This window comes from Rousettus aegyptiacus, unplaced genomic scaffold (genome assembly GCF_014176215.1).
Source record: "Rousettus aegyptiacus isolate mRouAeg1 unplaced genomic scaffold, mRouAeg1.p scaffold_m13_p_4, whole genome shotgun sequence".
Taxonomy (NCBI): domain Eukaryota; kingdom Metazoa; phylum Chordata; class Mammalia; order Chiroptera; family Pteropodidae; genus Rousettus; species Rousettus aegyptiacus.
Window position 1 is genome coordinate 83306862 of NW_023416307.1, and position 19181 is coordinate 83326042.

At 37.0% G+C, this 19181-nt stretch overlaps 1 protein-coding gene and 2 pseudogenes across 3 annotated transcripts in view; 2 read left to right on the forward strand and 1 right to left on the reverse strand.

The window, feature by feature from the left end:
* Positions 1 to 200: 200 nt before the first annotated feature.
* The window catches only part of ROBO1 (roundabout guidance receptor 1), a 1005278-nt gene continuing 986297 nt past the window's right edge, over positions 201 to 19181 (forward strand). For 2 of the 3 annotated variants that reach the window (XM_036218857.1, XM_036218860.1), the window contains exon 1: positions 208 to 450. The gene's annotated coding sequence lies outside the window, so the exon portion shown is untranslated. Of the gene's footprint in view, positions 451 to 19181 lie in introns of all 3 variants that reach the window. The other variant, XM_036218858.1, reaches the window with a different exon arrangement.
* On the forward strand, positions 11026 to 11143 carry LOC118601958 (annotated as a pseudogene).
* The window catches only part of LOC107501873, a 31228-nt pseudogene continuing 27679 nt past the window's right edge, over positions 15633 to 19181 (reverse strand).

Consider the following 19181-nt stretch of genomic DNA (forward strand, 5'->3'; position numbering starts at 1 on the left):
CCTCGGTTAAACATCGCAGCAGGCATTACAATACCAGAGGTAACGAGTCAATTAAATCCATTTTCCCCTCCGAGTCTCCAAAGCTGCGTGCGTAGTGTAGCTGTGTAGTTTAGGGCTGAGCAGTAGGACCCAGGGGCCTCCGCAGCCACCAATAGTAGCGCGCAGTTGAACCTATTTGCATGCAATGCCGTCTGCTCTGCGCATTAATAGTAATACAGATAACGGGTTTGAAAGAATTCTTTACTGAAGGATTGGATTTTTCCTGGGTGCTGATACTGAGAAGAAACCCGACTTCACTCTCCTCCTGTTTCTCCGGAGGATCTTATGTTGATAAGCCTTAGACAGCTTTTGCTTGGTTTAAACTCGGTAAGGTCTCCGTGCACAGCAAAGTTGGAGGACTGCGTCTGCACAACGGAGCCACCAGATTTCTGAAAACAGTGTTATCTCAGGGTAAGTTCTCTCAAATGATCGCAAAGGAAGTGAGAGCCAGCTTTAGAATCGTCAAAAGGGAACGCTTGCTTTTATTACGGTGGTGGTTGCAGCGCAGAATGGGTGCAGAAAGGACTCTGCAGTTTGTCCAGAAACTGTGAGTGGTGCACCCGAGTGTTTTGGGGTAGAATAATAAACCTTCAGGCTAAATCGGAAATTGCAGCCCCTATGCTCGGGCAGGATTCAACAAGTTTCCCTGCAGGGATGCGACGTTTATTTCCTTGGAAGTTGAGCTGTTTTCGCTCTGGGTGGGCTGAGCCTGCTTCACAAAGAAGTTTCGGGATTTGTGTCGGTTGTGAATGGCTGGGTTAGCCCTTTTTGAGAAGGTTATGTGGCGCATTTGGGGCTTCCAGGGAAACACGGGGCTGCTTCTTAGGATGCTCTGAGCATCAGCGACCTGCTGGATTGGCGCTGGGCAACTTTGCCGCGTAAGCTGTGTCTCTCACTGCGCCGGGGTTCATGATGTAGATAAACTAAGGCGCAGAGACCAGCAGTTCCAAGGCCATTTGAGCCTCCAAACTTTGGAAGCATTCTCCAAGAAGAAGGATGAGAATAGGCCTTTGAAAATAAGCATTACTAGATAAATTTTGGTAAACTCTTGATGATATGTACGCAATAAGGTGTCTCAAGACCTGAGTTTCCAACGTTCAGCTTTTTTTTTTTTTTTTTTTTGCGTGGAAATGCAGTGCCGATGTGGAGGTGTAGTGGTGAGGTGGAGACGGGGTACTTTATCTGCGAGAGAGAAGGTGGGAGAGAGGAGGAGAGAACCGGTATGTAGATAAACAAGGTGCGTCCCATCTTACACACACACACACACACACACACACACACACACACACACACACACACCATGCTTGGGACGTGCCAGGAAGCGCTCCAGTTGGTGGCGTTTAGCTGGAAAACGTAATTCAGAGAGGTCCAGGAGCCTTTGCATTATTGATGAACCGCTGTGTCATTTCGGGGTCTCTTCTCGCTCTTTCTCCCTGCCTCCTCTTCTCTCCTCTCTTCCTGCCGGGTTTGGCGCGGGTGCGGCAGCGCGCGCGGCTTAGCCGCAGCATTGCGGACACAATGGGACGAAGCTGGCAGAGCCCTGCAGGCGGGTGGAGCCGCGAGCTCGGCGTGGCAACTCCATTGCCCTCAGCCGCGGGTGCCGCTATGCCCCGGGCTGCAGCGCTGCGGGGCCGCTGGAGCCTGAAGTCCACGCGCAGAGAGATGCCATAGGGCCTCGTGGAGGACGCGCACACCTGGCCTCAGAGGTCCGGGGTTATCCTTATAGGTGCTACTGAGCTGCAAGCAGACAGGTGAGATAGGCAGACGGAAGCTGAGGCATCCCATCCCAGCTTTGGGTCAGACCTGCTACTGCTACCCGACAATCCCAAGGTACACCCCACGCGTCCTAGAGGACCTGCATCAAAAAAAAAAAAAAAAAAAAAAAAAAAAAAAGAGGAAAGAAAGGAAATGCTGATAAAATTACAAGAGGAGAAAGGTAGTAAGTGATGTGGGCCAATTCTGGTCATGTGCCAGGCTTTTCTTGGCTCTTTTAAGTGGGCTGCTTTAGATGCCGCTTTGAAATGCGCTTCCTGGCCTCTCTGCGGCACCAAGGCGCAGGCTTCCAGACGCAGGAGCTCACTGGAGACCCCTTCTATAGATGAAGGAAGGAGACTGCAGGGCAGGGGTCTTTATTTCAGTGTCATTTAACCCTGACCTCGACACCTCCCACCCTTTCACACTCTCACCAGGGAGTGCCCTGACCTTGCAAACTCATCTGGGTCATCTGTCCTGTTTCTTTTTAAGTGATTTTTATCAGTCTATGTGTTCGTTACAAAGGCCTGTTAAGATGGTTTGTGTATTTCCAAGTATTGATGGGAGATTGTTTAATTTGGAGGTGGATTAACAACCCCTGCTGAACATTTGGAGGAAGGGGCATAGATGCAGAACCCTATGGAGTGGTCTACTCGGATGCTGGTTGCTTAAAAGGGACCTTTCAGAGGAAATATACTCCTCTGGGCACAGGGAAAAGACAGTATCATTATATTCTTTTCACACTTTCCATTTGTCTCCTTCATTGTGGTTGTTTGGGAAATAGGATGCAATACTAAAAAATATATTTTGAGGATCCACCCTTTCATTAGAAGCCCAACTAGAAGCTAGGTTTTTAGGTCCAAACTTGTATTCTCTTCAGACCTGTTATTTAGAAAGATTCAGTCTGCCACCCCAAGACCTGTATCTTTTCTATATCTTGAGAAGGCATAGATAGCTCTTTCAAAAGCCTTCCGGGAGGAAAGAAGCATGTTGATTTTAGTAAGAGGGATTATTAAAGGGTTGGTGAGTGTTCGTCAAATGCTTTCTTTCCCTCCCCCAAACAAAAAATAACAACAAAACAAACAAAAACACTAACAAAATCAATAGTAGAAACCTAGAACAAATGAATATCTAATTGGTAAGAGGATTTTGTTTCTTATTAATCTCCCTTCCTCTCATAGGAGGAGGGGGAAAAACTGAGGAGTATGTAGGAGTGAGGGTATTTACTTCATATCGTTGCCATGGATTTTGGACTTCTTTTTAACCTTTCTCCTCATATCTTTCTGCCCTGTGCGTCTTCCAATTTAGCCCTGTATAAACTGCAGAACTGAAGTACAATGACACAGCTGCAGATCCCTGATGGAGGCTTGCTTCAGAAACAGCTGTTAATCACATGTTTTCTATATATTTCCCACTTACTTCCTTTTGCTTCCCTTACCCTGTCCTTGAACCTATCTTATAGGCTCTATCCTACGAAGGGTTAGTGATTTCCAGTGATATAGCACTGTGCTGAGTGTGGGAGGAGGGCAGAGACTCAACAGCTGCCTAGGGAGTCCCATAGGTTTAAAACTGACTTCCTCTTACCCTATACAGCACAGAATAAAGAAAAAAAAATCCTAATATCTCCCCAAAGAGTTATATTGGTCTGTGTAATTGTCTTTTATTTTATGATATAATAGAATCAATTCAAATACAAAATAATATCACTCAAAGATGAAAGAGAAGCTATACACTTGCCTGAAACATTTAGAAATTAAGTGTTGTACTCAGCTGTGAAAGCTCACCTTTTGACATTCATCTATACCTGATACATTAGGAGCTATTTTTATTTCAGCAAGATTTAATATGTTACTTTCATTAAGAGACCGAGTGACTCAAGATACTGCAAAGATGTGGATCTTAAAAGAAAAAAAGCAAGGCAGCAAAGAAAGCCTTTGGCAGCTTGATGAATGAGCAGGTGCAATGCACCATTTGAAATGTAACTTAAGGTGAGGTTCCCTCCAACCCACTAGAGAATGAGCGCCTCCTTATCGCCCAGAAAACGCAAATGATTTTTTTTTTCTCTTTTGAGATCTGTGATTCAGAAACAAAAACATAATAGCATACACTAGGCTAGAATTATGACCTGGTCACATAATTATTTCTCTCTCTAAACTTGCTGTTGAAGTGAATGAGCAATATTAGTGTTCATGCATTTACGTTTAGACCTAAAATGTATTAATGCTATGTGGCCAGCCGATTCTCCTAATTCAATAGAAAATAGAGGTTCTAGAAGAGTAACTAACTTATCCAAGGCCATATAGGAGAAAACTATAGACAGTGTTAGGCACCTTATCTGCAATATATAGTTTATTCAATTCTCACATCACTCTTTTGAAGTAAGGCTTTACTAGATTTCTTTGACAATTGAAGAGACTGAAGCTCAGAGAGGTGAAACAAAGTATACACAGCTATTCAGCAGATAAGAGGCAGATCCATAATTGTAACGAATTCTTGCTCAAGACAGAATACATGCCTTTTTAGTATGCCATGGATCTATTTTTCCTCATATTTAAATAATTGGTCTTACTTTGTTTGAATTTTGTTTCAACATTCATAATTTTTGATTTCCTAAATGCCCTTTTCACATACAATATATTATTTGCATTTTTCCAGACCAATCTTCTATTAACAGTGACTCTCCAAGGATTTCACAGACAATGAATTACTGCCTTAGTAAGAATAACTCTACCTTTAACCACCACTCCAACTTTATCATCATCTTCAGAGGTCAGAGAAAAGAGGTGAAACTTTGGGCCTTCATCATTTGCTTTGAAATTTGCACAAATATTGTCAGAGTCTGGGAAGAATCCATTATGTCTTTCTCATACAGAAACTATATACCTCGTCCTTTACATTTCTATACATGTGGCTTCTCTGATCTGGAAATTTCTTCCTTTTAATTAGACAAACCCCATTTATTGTCTAAGGTGGTTCATGTTCCTCTCCCACCATGAATTTTCTCTGACTATTCCAACCTTCATGGTTTTTATACACTTCTGAAATTGTCAATCAATTATAACTTCTGCCATATAATTTGGTCTTTATTTGGAGGTTAAGAGGAGTAAGCAAACATTTTTTGAGGATTCATTTTATATTATACCCTTTTACATAAATTATCTGTCAAACATGAAATTCTACTTATTCGTTGTATTTTTGCATTTAGCCCTTATAGTCTTCTCATTTTCTTCAGTTACCACAGATGGTATGATAGGTTTCTAGAATTTCAGTAATGAAATCCAAATTGTATATCACTGGTCCATATACTGCTTCTGATTGCCACATGAATATATCTAAAGGTCTACTTGACATCTTCACCTAGAGATGTATTGCAAATATTTTAAAAGAAAATATAGTAAAGGAAACTGTATAAAGCCACACACATAATTCTTCCTGCCAAACTTGCTTTTCTACTGGAATTCCAAATCATAATAGCCATTTTGCATTCACCTTTGATAAATATCTCTGTCTCATTCACTATTTTCAAGCAATGAAAAGAAATTTACTGTGGATTTTATTTTTCTTGAGCCTCACTTATTTTTCTTACAGGCATACCTGCCCCCCGACTCCTACTTCTGCTTCCTGGGATCAGCCTTCTAAGCTATTACCTTGCTTTCATTCTTGACCCACTTGAATTCACATATATCATATCTGCCATAGTCATATTTCTGAAGCACAAATAGTGAAGTTCAAATTCCTTATCCTGTCATTCAAGGTGCTCTGTCATTTGGACACAGAGTTCCTCTCTTCATTCTTCAGTTTTATAGATTACCATAAAAATCTACCTGTATTTTTTCAAATATTCAGGATATTTCATTCCTCTTTGCTTTTGTTTATGTTAGAACTTCTGCCCAGAATGTTTCTCACTTTCTTGGTCCTTGGCTATTCTTTGAAAGCACAAAACAGGTGTCACTTTTTCTGTGGAGCCCTTTATGTTAAGTATACATAATTTAAATATGTCTCCTTCTATTCCTTTCTTAATAATATCTCTGAAATTGCCTTTATTAATTCATTTCTATCACAATACTGTGAGTTCCTTGAAGCAGTATTGCTCAAGCTTTGACCACTGAACCAAGGAAACTACTAGGACCGGTAGATATGAGCCAGAGGTAGAAGGACAATATGGGGTTAAGGAGGCCCCAAGACTCGTTTAAGGGTAAAATGTACAAAATAACATATCTAGAGGCTTCAGGTGACTCTCATTTTCCCATGGTCAAAAGGCAGATAGAAAGCAAGATATCTGGCGGCCTCTGATTCCTCGTTCCCCCATGGTCAATTAAAGGCAGATGACCATTTTATGACCTTACCATGGGGGAGGGAGGGGTGCTCTCATCCGGTATGGCCAAAATTAGTTAACCGAGCATGCGCCTACCCTCAAAACCCCCACGGCGCAGGTGTATGGTTCCCCATCTACCGGCTCACACTGCTCATGCTTGGGCCAGAATGGAAGATTCAGAGGGAAAAGGTAGTATTTACCGCCATTCAAGGTAGGAGGGACAGAAGGAGAACATAAAATCTTCTAGCCCACATAAACTCCGACTCTCAATTTCTTAATGCACTCTATTTTCTTTTGAGCTGCCAGCTTGGAATTTTCCCCAAGTGTCCTTTGCTTGTTTTACTTAATGAAATTTCTTCTGTTTGCTACCCTTTGTCTTCTTCGTCTTTCTTACCTAAGTGACAGACCTTCATGCAAATCCTTCGTGAGCGATCCAAGGGCCCAGTTCCCAACTCACAATGCAGACACCTAAGCACTGGTAACAAACCTTAAAATCAATAAAAATAACACTTGAAATTCCACTTCCTGGACCTCTCCCACCACCACCACCACCACCATATTTAATACATTAGACTATATGAAGGTGGGTCTCTGGATTCCACATTTTTACCAAGCACTCCAGGTGTAACCAGGGTTTTGGAGTTCATCACAACTCCAACTCAGCCAGGTTAATATGAAGCTTAATTTGGCAGTTTAAAGAGAAGCCAGTATATCTTACCGAAATCTATGAACATGTTTTGCTGGATTACTGTGTTTCAAATAAAGATTTGATATCAGAGCATATTAAGTTAAATCACATGATTCATTTTTGCTGAAGCAAGAGATTTCTGCATCTGAAAACAACACTTGTCAAGAGAATTTCAATAATCATATAAATGATGACCCTTAGAGTTAAGGTGCTGCTGTACTTGAAGCTTTTAGTGACTGACTTTTTTAAATATTATGACATGTTTGGCAGGCAGAGAAAATAATAAAATAAATGCCTGTGACCACACAGGTCAATTAAGAACATATTAAATAAAAGTGAAGCCCTCTTGGTACTCTTTCAGATTACATCTTTCTCTAAGAGGTAACCAGTATTATAAATTTGCTATTGAGATTCCCATGCATTTCCTCTTGATTTTATCATGTATATCTATACCCTTCAATCATATATAGTGTTGTAGTAAATAAGTATACTATTTTTGTAAGTTGTAACATACTGTATACATCCTTATGAATATCTTTTGTGTGTGTGTGATATATACAATTTGATGCAGGAAGATCTACTTCATTCCTTTTCATTGATGTTTAGTATTCTATTATATAAATCTACTACAATTTACTTTCCTTCTCTCATTAATAGACATTTCCAATTTTTCTTATAACTGTGGAGCATCATGCTTTTATTTCATATACATCACAGTGCACATATCCACTACTTTTTTTAGATATATGTTTGAGTGAAATTGATTATGTGGAATTTACTTCTTTTTTTTTTTTCAGATGTTGCCTAGATTTCATACATTGCTTGTAGTGCTTATAGTTTTCAAGTACATTTGTGAGAGCTGCCATTCTATCTAACCTTGTCAAAATAATATTGTCACATTTCTTTATTTTAATTTCTCTTTTCTGATTATATATGCAGTAAGCATCCGTTCATTGAGAATTCAGGTTTTCTCTATTTTGAATTGCTTAAACATATATTTTACCCTTTTTTCCCCCTGAGACATTTATCTTTTTGTTATATATTTATAGAGGTTCTTTATATATTCTGTATTCTTCATTTTGGGTTTATGCATTACAAATATTTTTCCATAGGCTGTATCTTTTTTCCCTTTTCTCTTTTTGTCAACAGTGTCTTTAACAAAATTTATATTGTGTTTTATTAAAAGGGATACTTCTTTTTTCATTATGGTTTCTCCTTTTTTATGTCTATTTTTAGAAAACATTCCCTATGGTGAAGTCATAAAATATCCTATGTATTTGATTTATCTGGAATTGATTTTAATTTTCATGTGCTTAGAAATATGACTCTCACATATAAATGTTTCATATGTGGGTGGATTGCTTTTTTGTCTATAAGATTATTTGGTATCTGTCATCATTTGAGATGTGTTTTTTCTGGTCATTGTGTGCCAGGTTAGTATGTGGACCATCATCTCAATGAACCATCACAATCTTAATGAACCAGAGTGAAAAGCATCAATTAAGATTTAAATTCAATAAGATTTATATTCAACCAGAATTAAAGATCAATGCTTTTTTTTTATGACAAACTCTGTAATCTCTTTAAATGATATGTGAATTGTTTATGTGTAATAATTTCTTAGCCATATTTAGCATCGTTTCATAGAGAATATTAGTGACTATCGCAAAGATATACTTTCTAATTTTATAGGACTTTAGCAAGGGTAAACCTTAGAAATAAACTTCAATAGGTCAAAGGAAGAATCATGACTCATTCTAGGAGTGAAGCATGATTGACCATTTGCCAGGTGAATTATAACCCTTCGGCAGAACAACATTTCAGCATAACAGCCAATAGCTTCTGATCAATATACAACCCTAGAATAAGCACTTTAAAATATTAATTCAATCACAAAGAGAAGTTTAGAAAGAAAATTGTACAGTGCAGTATACTTATTATATTAAATTTTACCCTGGAATGAGGAACTAGGAAAATTGCAAAACAACTTCACCTGCTTATGTTCAGTCATAGGCAATTTCTGTAAGGATTTGCTTTTTATTCTATAATAAACAATACAATACCAAACAACTATGGTTCATACTAAACCAAGTCTTCATTATTTAAATATAATAAAGGATAGTATTAGCCTGGTTTCGCCAATGAGAGAATATTATGTTTATTAGTTTCCCTGAAAAAATACATATATACCTTAAAGCCTCTGCACCAAATACAAATGACGCCCAGGCCATTCATTTCTATTCCTTCCAATTAATACTTTTTGTCATAACTCTGGTCAAGAAAAGGACATATTTTAGGAAATGAACACTCATGGTATACTTATTCATTCTTTGTGTTGCCTCTTTATATGACTTCGAGTCTGAATTACTCACCATGCTGCCTTTCATACTCAGATTCTGGATTACTTTCTAACTTGTTTCCATTTCTCTCACTTCTCCCTTAGGCTAGTGTCTCTTTTAATACACTGCACACTTCATTCACTATCCCTCAACATGCCACTTTGTTTCCAACTCATTTCCTTTGCTTTTCTAGCTCCTTAAAATATCCTTCTTCTCTATCTAATGAGGTCATATCCATCCTTCAAGATCTAACATAATTGTTACCCGCTTTTGGAAGCATTTCCTGATTTTTTCCCTAGGAAGTTCATCTCTCGTTTGTATTTCAGTATTACTTAGTACTTACTTATACTACCCTTTATTTTAAGCAATATTTATGTGTCACTTTTATTGACTGTACTAACTAGGACAAGGATAATGAATAATTTCTCAGTGTATCCATCTAAAACTGTACTGTCTAATACTCTCACCACTAACTGTATGTGCCTATTGAACACTTAAAATGTAGCTAATGTGACAGAGGAACTGAGTGTTTAATTATATTTGTGTTTAATAATTTTAAGTTTCAATTTAAATAGTCACATTTTACATAGTCAATAACCACATGTGGCTAGTGGTTAACATATTGCATGGTGCAGATACTGAATATTGTTATCATGATGGAAACCTCTATCAAGCAGTACTCAGAAGCATAAACTCAGAATAAAATTTGGAATGAATAAAAATGAATGAATTATACAGGAGAAGCTAATCACATTTGATTTTCAATGGACAGCTGCTGTTGAGTTGGATTACATGCATGGTCACATTGGTGAAATTAATTTTACAATTTTACAGATTTTAGCATTTTCTGGAAAGAAATGGTTAATCTCAACCTGACCAAGAAAATAATGACAATATGAAGTACTGAAGAAGCTAAGGGAAGAGTTAAATTTTATATGGGGTAAATTTCTAAAACGTTTACCCAAAACTTGTTTGCCCGAGCTGGCAGTAAGGCAAATATCATCTTTTAAGACATAGGCATATAAGAAATAAGATTAATCTGGTAGTAACAATTTCATTCCTTAAGATTTGAATTCCTTCACATGAGGAGGTAGATTCATTCACTCTTTTTCAAATACCAAACTTGATTTTACATTAATACCCATTAGGAATGGTTGTTATAAAAAAAAAAAAAAAAAAGAAAATACCAAGTGTATAGGCAAAGATGTAAAAAATTGGAACTGTTTTTTGGTGGTAGGGATGTAAAATGGCCCAATTACTGCAGAAAACATTATGGTGGTTCCTATAAATAAGTAAATAAGTAAGTAAGTAAATAAATAAATAAATGGCCAGAATCTCCATATGATCCAGCAATTCCATTTTAGGTTTATGTGTAAAAGAACCGAAAGAAGAGATTAGCATTGATATTTTTACTCCCATGTTTACAGCAGCATTATTCACAATTGCCAAAATGTAGAAAAAAAACAAATTTTCATTGACAAATAAATGGATCAAAAAAGTGATATATATATACTATTGAATATTAATTAGCCTTAAAAAAGTAATGAAATTCTGAATGAACCTTGAAAACATTATCTTAAGTGACATAAATCAAAGAAAGATAAACACTATATGATCACACTAATATGAGGTACCTAGATTAGTTAAATTTTCATTGAGATAGTAAGTAGAATGGTAGTCGTTGGGGGCTCAGGGGAAGAGGGAATGAGAGTTACTGTTGAATGAGTATAGAATATCAATTTAGAATGATGAAAAAATTCTGGAAACGGATGGTAGTGATAGTTGCACAACAATGTGAATGTACTTAATCCATTGAATTTTATACTTTAAAAAAGTCAAAATGGTAAAGTTTATGTCCTATATATTTTACCACATTAAAAATTACTTTGACAATCTATGGCCATGCTACCCTGAACAATCCCGATCCCATCTGATCTCGGAATCCAAGCAGGTCGAGCCTGGTTAGTACTTGAATGGCAGACCACCTAGGAAGACCAGGTGCAGTAGGCATAAAAAATAAAAAAAAATTAAAATTAAGGGATTGTAAAATGACAAATCCTTGCATTCTGTGAGGTCAGCCTAAAAAAATTACTTTGACAAACATGTATTAAATCCATTTTTGATTGTTCAATCTCACCCTTTAGAAAAATATTTATCCTTCTAATATGGTCACTTAATACCCTTTAAAATGTTAATTTTAAACATAGCTCCATATAACAGTCTCTCTGACTATTAACATTTAAAAAATGCAGTAAACAAAAAGATTTTATGGAAAACAGACATACATACAATGCATGATGAATGTTCTGTGGGATCTATGGAATATATTTTGCTAAATAAGCACATTTAATAGAGGAGAGAAAATATCTTAACAATGAGTATTGTGTGTCTGGATACAATAACTAGTAAGATATGGTAGAGGTATTTTAGAATTAAATGACTGCATAACTGGATACAAGGACGTAGATATGAAACTCCAAGAGGACTTTGTGTTAAGGCTGATACAAAGTGGCCAATAAGGCAATACCTTAGCCACCTGCACAGGCAAACTTCCAGATCAAAGACTAATGATCAAATGAGATTACTCCTGTGACACAAATGTATGCAGATATTATAGATTGCAGATTATGGAGCATCTGCTTCTTTGCTCAAACTTTGGGAGGCAGGATGTGTACAGGAAGTGTCTTGTGGTGATGGTTAGGACACTGATTGCTCTTGGTGCTGGAAATAAAGAAGCAACAGTTTCATCCTCCCCTTGTATGTTTACTTTCCTTAGTATGATGATTCACTTTCTGATATAATATTGCTTCAATAAATTCTTTTATACTGTTATACTGTTACCATTAAATTTCCTACATAGGTACAATTTGGCATCTTATGGATAACTCTTCATGATCATGTTCTATCATACTTAGAAAATGCCCCGAAATTTACTGCCATTTGTTCATTACACAAAGATAAGATTATTCATGTACTGTGCAAAGGGCATCAGCTGTGAATTGTTTTTTTCTAGGATGGTGATACATTGGGCTGTCTCAATCATGCTGTTGCCTGATGATGTTGGTTGTAGGTATTTTTTAAATTAAATTTATTGGGATGACATTGATTAATAAAATTATATAAGTTTCAAGTGTACAATTCAAAAATATATCATATGTATATTGTATTGTGTGTTCACCACCCAAAGTTCATATTCATGCTGTCACCATATATTTGACCTCCTTTACCCTTATCTACTACTGCCCCCTTCCCTCTGGTAACCACTATAGTGTTGTGTGTGTCCATGAGTCTCTTGTTCATTTGTCGTGTTTGTTTGTTGCTTTCAGTTTTATATCCCACATGTGAGTAAAATCATATGGTTCTCAACTTTTTTCTTTCTGATTTATTTTGCTTAGCATGATTATCTCAAGATCCATCCACTTTGTCAGAAATGATAGTATTTCATCTATTCTTATGGCTGAGTAATATTCCATTGTGTATATATATATATATATATATATATATATATATATATATATATACCATATCTTCTTTATCCAGTCATCTATCAAAAAACACTTCAGTTGTTTCTGTATCTTGGCCACCATGAATAATGCTGCTGTGAACTTTGTGTGCATATATCCTTACAGATAAATGTCTAATTTTGAGGTAAATACCCAGAAGAGGGATTTCTGTGTCATATGGTAATTCTATTAATTTTTGAATAACCTCTATACAGTTTTACATAGTGGTTGTACCAATTTACATCCCTACCAGCAATGCATGAAGATTCCTTTTTACTCACAACCTCTCGGACACTTTTTATTACCCGTATTGTTGAAGATAGCCATTCTAACAAGTGTAAAATTGCATCTTATTGTGGTTTTAATTTGCATTTCCTTAATAGGTAGTGAAATACAACATCTTTTCATATGTCTGTTGGCCATTTTATGTCTTCTTGGGAGAAGTGTCTGTTCAGGTCCTCTGCCCATTTTTTTTAATTTGGATTTTTAAAAATTGTTGAGTTACATGAATTCTTTGTATATTTTGGATATTAGCCACTTATCAGACGCATTGTTTGTAAATATCTTCTCTCATTCAGATTGTTGCCTCTTGGTTTTGTTGATGGTTTCTTTGCTGTGCAGAAGCTTTTTAGTTTGGCATAGCCCTATTTATTTAATTTTGCTTTTACTTCCCTTGGCTTTGAGGTCAAATTCATAAAATTCTCTCTAAATCCAAGATCCATAAGCTTAGCACTTATGTTTTCTTCTATGCAATTTATTGTTCTAGGTCTTATTTTTAGGTTTTTGATTCATTTTGAGTTAATTTTTTTTGTATGGTGACAGATTGAAGTCTAGTTTCATTATTTTGCATGTGGCTTAAATAACAATTTAAGCCCAACTCCTTATTTAGGAGAATGTAACTGATTGACTGAAATACTGCTTTGCATTAAAAAATAATATTGAAGTAATATATAAATTAGAAATTATATACTTTATACTAGGATTCTACATAATCGTCATTCAAGTCTTATGCAAATATAAGCTATCACTATAACAAATGTGTAGTTATTGAAATCAGTATCCTAGGCTATCTTTTAAAAGCTGGGCTCCATTATAAGTTCAGTGATGGTTTTTAGGCTTTTTTTGTATGTGTGGTTATAAAACATGCAAATAAAGTAAAAATATTAGGCATGAAATCCCAAAACATTAAAGATGAAAAAGAATCTGACATGTATTTCTAATCCTATTACTTTACATATGAAACATTAGAGGCACAGAAATGGAAAGTAACATCAAAAGAACACTGAAGTAGGATTTTCAGAATGGTATATGAGCATCAACTTCAATTTAAAGTCACCAGCTGCATTAACACCTAATGAGAGAATCAGCCTTTTCTTTGGAAATTTTGAAGCCAGGCACTGATTTCTCCTCTCTAGCTGTGAAAGTCATAGATGGCAACTTCTTTCAATATAAGATTGTTTTGTCTACATGTAAATCTGTCATTCAATGTAGCTACTTTCATTGATTATCTTAGTTCTGGCTAACTTGCTGCTCCTTCTACATTAGCACTTGCTGCTTCACTTTGTACTATTAAGTTGTAGAGACAGCTTCTTTCCTTAAACCCGATGAACCAACCTCTGCCAGCTTCATACTTTTATTTTGCAGCTTCTTCACCTCTCTCAGTCTTCATAGAATTAAAGAAAGTTAGGGCCTTACTCTGGATTTGGCTTTGGTTTAAGAGGATGCTATGACTGGTTTGATTTTCTACCGAGACCACTAAAACTTTATATCACCAATAAGGCTGTTTTGCTTTCTTATCATATGTGTGTTCACTGGCGTAGCACTTTTAATTTCCTTCAAGAATTTTTTCATTGCATTCATAACTTGGCTAACTGACGCATGAGGCCTATCTTTTGGCCTATATCGGCTTTTGACATGCTTTCCTCACTAAATTTAATCATTTCTAGCTTTTGATGTAACCCATTTCCCATTTAGGAAAAAAAAAATGCAGCTCCTTGCCAGCATTAATTTAATTTTAAGTAAACATATTCTTTGAGGCTGAAGCAAATCTGACTGATTTTCAGTGTGAAAATAAAATATAAAACTGTTTTTATAATTTTTTCTAAACAGAATTTGTCTCTAATCCTAATGTACAGAAACATATACATAAATCGGATTCATCAAATGAATCTTTGGCTAGCTAATGTTCGAGAATGTTGTAAACAACATGCTTAAGAATACAACATTTTCTAGGATTTGATATTTTCAGTGATCAAGAATTATTATATTTAGTAAATGGAGGTACCACTACTAAAAACATAGTGCTATAAATAGAGCGATATTGTTTCCAGAGACTATCGGTATACTAGAGCGATGAAAAATTAATAGAAAAGGTGAGATATTTCATGGCAAACTTTGGGAGTAAGGTTAGGACTGTAATCTGGAAATTATCTTGGGGTAAATGCTGCAGTCACAAGCGCCACCAGTGAGTATTCTCAGGGCAAAAGGGGATCAATATAAATGAAAGACTATTCCTTTAACTTGAACACTTAAAGGCCATTGTAGCATTATTGATTGGCCTAATTTTAATATTGTAACTCAGAGAGGCCTGAGTTGACAAAGAGAGGTAGGGAATAGGCCAGTCAGAAAACCACATTTATTTATTTATTTATTTATTTATTAAATATATTTTTAATTTTTAATTAAAATTGACATACAATATTATATTAGTTTCAGGTATACAACATGGTGATTAGACGCTTATATAACTTACAACGTGATCACGCCAATAAATCTAGTACCCTTTTGACACCGGACATAGTTATCATAATATTATTGACTATAATCTTTATGCTATTTTATCTTCTTTTTTTAGCTTTTATATTTGAGCATATTCTTCATTTAACTTTTAAAATTGTTATAGTTGAATATTAAGACAAGAGCAATAGCAAGTAGTGAGTACATGATTATAGTCCTTCACTCATTCATTGTTGCATATAAAATGCCAACAATGAGTGTCATTCACTGGCCCCATTAAGAGGTCTGCACTCAATACTGCCCCGCCTCCCAGGATGATGTTCACCATTCTCATATGCCTCTCTATTGTAATGATGCTGTCTTTCTTAATTTGGATCCAAGTTTACCAGTTCTACCTGGTCCATTTCATCAGTCCCTTCCACTTCCTTCCTTTCAGGTAGAAATTTTTAAAGCTAAGACAGCATATCAGATGAGAGAAAGCCATTCTCAGTACAGTTTACCTTAAATTCAGTGATTAGGTTACTCTTTTCATATGGTCTATGATAAATTGGCATGCCTGCATTTAGCACACACTTAATATCTCCATGCTTGACAATCTGACCTGGATGAGAGGTGGTGACTGTGGTTTGGTTGTCAAGAGTAGATATTGGCTTTTGAAAGCCACATAATGCTTCAGCCTGTTGTGTGTCCATTAACATGAAGATGTTTACTTTTCATTGAGTAAAAATAGCTTGATCCTTCTGATCTAAAACAAAGATAATATCTCTGGGTGCCTGTCATGGTTCTTGGTCCCCTTCACCATGGAATGTTATTTTCTGGTCATCTTCCATGCCTTTGTCAATATGAACTTCCAGAATCGTCTTCTCTTGAACTACCTTCCATTGCAGCTTTTACATCTAGCTTTAGAACTGATTCATTCCTCATGGCCCTGGCACCGCATGCATACAGACTGAATTTGCTGAACCATTCCAGGTCCTATCTGATGAATTCTTATTGCATCCCAGTACCTCGGTAATTGGGACAGCACTCTACTGTTCCTTACTTACCACATCGACCTTCATGTTTGTCACAGATCACATTCTTTTGCAAAGTTAGTTTTCTTGTTTTGCACCATTATATAAATCTTTTAAGGTTACTGAGAGTTGATGCACAATATTTTTACTTCTTTCTCTCTGCATCCTTCCTCCTCCAAAAAACATACCAAAGATGTCCATGGGGAAGTCAAAACTGCCCCCTGATCCACTTTCTTTAATTGCCTGTTCTCCTCTTTTGTCATACAATTCCCTTTTCTTTTCATAGGAGAGCAGTTCATAAGCTTAAGAAATCTATTAAAACATCTCTCCTTCATCGGGATGGTACTTCAAGGCCAATTTCTTGTAAGCCTTTTTAAATTCTTCTTGAGCGGCTTTGGGTTTGACCCCGAAAATGTCACAGTAGGTGGGTTTTTTTCCCCCCCACAGGTTTTGATGGCCAGTGAGCTGGTCCAGGCCACTGTGGGGAAGCAGGAAGGAGCGTGTTCCTATGCACAACTCAGGCAGCCATTGCTCCTCCACCTCTTACCCAGAGTTCTGGAAAATTCCCTCTTACTTATCTTCTAAATCACTGATTGGGTCCTGTATTGTCTAATCTAATGTTGATACCCTTTAATGCATTCTTCATTTCTGACTGGTTCTTTTTTATATTTTCCATCTCCATTTTTATGTTTCCTATCTCTTTGTTAAAGTTCTGAGTGAGTTCATCTACTCTTCTTCTAAGTTCATCGAGCATCTTTCTAACCAGTGTTTTGAACTCTGCATCTGGTAAATTGCTTATCTCCATTTTGTTTAGCTCTTTTTCTGGAGCTTTGCTTTGTTCTTTCATTTGGGACATGTTTCTTTGTCTTCCAATTTTGGCTGCTTCCCTGTGTTTGTTTCTATATATTAGGTAGTCTTCTATGTGTCCTGGTCTTAGTAAAAGGGCCTTATGTAGTAGCAGTGTTGTGGGGCCCAGTGGGGCAGAATCCTGATCACCTGAGCTGGGTGCTCTAGGTTTGTCCCTTGTATGGTTTATGTTTGCCCTCACATTGTAATTGAGACTCGGTTGCTATTTGCACACCAATGGGAGGGATTGGCTCCCAGGCTTATTGGGCTTTCCCTAAGAAGCAGGAATTGTTTTAGTAGGGCTCTGGTGCCTACCCATTTTGCCCTTTAGGTGTACATCTCTTATGATGCTCCAGCTTAATCTGAAGCTGGCCACCAGGCTTGCCAGCCTCAAGAACACCTAGGAGGACCCCCGCTTCAGGCCAAGTTTAATTTCAGCCAGTACCCTGTCTGGGGCCACCTGGCAAGAATCATCAAGCAATCTGCAGATGGCCTCTGCCCACACGAGACTTGGAGGTACCTTGAGAGGCCAAGCCACAAATCAAGGCTACCTACCGCTAGTGCAGCACTTGGGTCTGCTCAGCAAGAGATGTGGAACAAGCCAATGCTGCTTATTTGGATTTTGTAAACCTTTGAGAGATTTTAGGAAAATCTGAAGCATGAGCCAAGACAGGCCATTTGTACGGAAAAGCCACTGGAAATAGCTTGGGTGGGCCTACGATTTGAGTGAGGTGGGGTCTCAGGGAATCTTCTGGGTAGGGTGATCAGCATTAGCATGTTGGTGGAGACTCAGATATGATAGCTGCTTGTGTCTGCACAGGGGGGTGGAAGGGGTGGGAAGGGATCAACAAAGAAATGATGCCCCTGCCAGCACTTCTGTCTGGGAGAAAGCTGCCTTTCTAGCTCTTGCCCTGAAAGACAACTCAGTTCCTCCCTATATGTCTCTGGTGCCCCAGCACTGGAGCTCAGAGCAAGTTCTCACACAGTACCCTTAAATGGAACGTCTGTGACTCCAGTCTCCCTCTGTCTCACTCTGCTACAATCTCTGCTGGTTTTCACAGCCAGAAGTTGTGGGGACTTCTTTTCCCAGCACTAGAACCATGAGCTGGAGAGCTTGATGTGGGGCCAGGACAGAAAAACAGATTCACCAATTAATTTTGCTGTCACATGGGCACAGTTTGTGTCACCTTAAAATAATTATAATAGTAAAGATCACTGATCATAGATCACCGTAACAAATATAATAATAAAATTTTTTTGAAATATTGTGAAAATTACCAAAATGTGACACTGAGGCACAAAATGATCAAATGATGTTGGAAAATGGCTCTAATACACTTGCTTGATGCAGGGTCGAAATTTGTAAAAAAAGAAAATGTAATATCTGAGAAATGTAATAAAGCGAAGCATAATAAAAAAAAGAGGTATGCCAGTATATATATAGTTCCATTCATCCTTATTGGACTAATTTATTTTCTTATAATTATAATAATAATCTGATTAACTATACTAAAGTATTATGTTAAAAAAAAGCTAATGACGCATGGCATTTGTTGAACTTGTGCTGTTTTGGGAAAGGGTTTTTTACATGGTTACCTTGTTTAGTCTTTCCCAAGCTTGTAGAATTGATATTATTACATTCACTTTGAAATATAAAGAAACAAAGCCTTAAAAACACAATCCGTAAGAAGCATAGGTAGGCTTTACTACTACCTCTGTCTGGCTCCAAATTCTCTGGCATATTGCCTTTGTATTGCATCCATTTACTATGAGTGAATCTCCTTACTGACTGCTGTGATACATTTGGTAGTCATTGACTTCAGTTGTTATATGAACTGAAGAATTACATTAATGTATTTAGCCTGTTTTTTTTTTTTAAGCAAGAACTAGATTTTTTTTCAGAGTTAGTAACTGATAATAACATACATAAACAAATACATTTAAGACAAT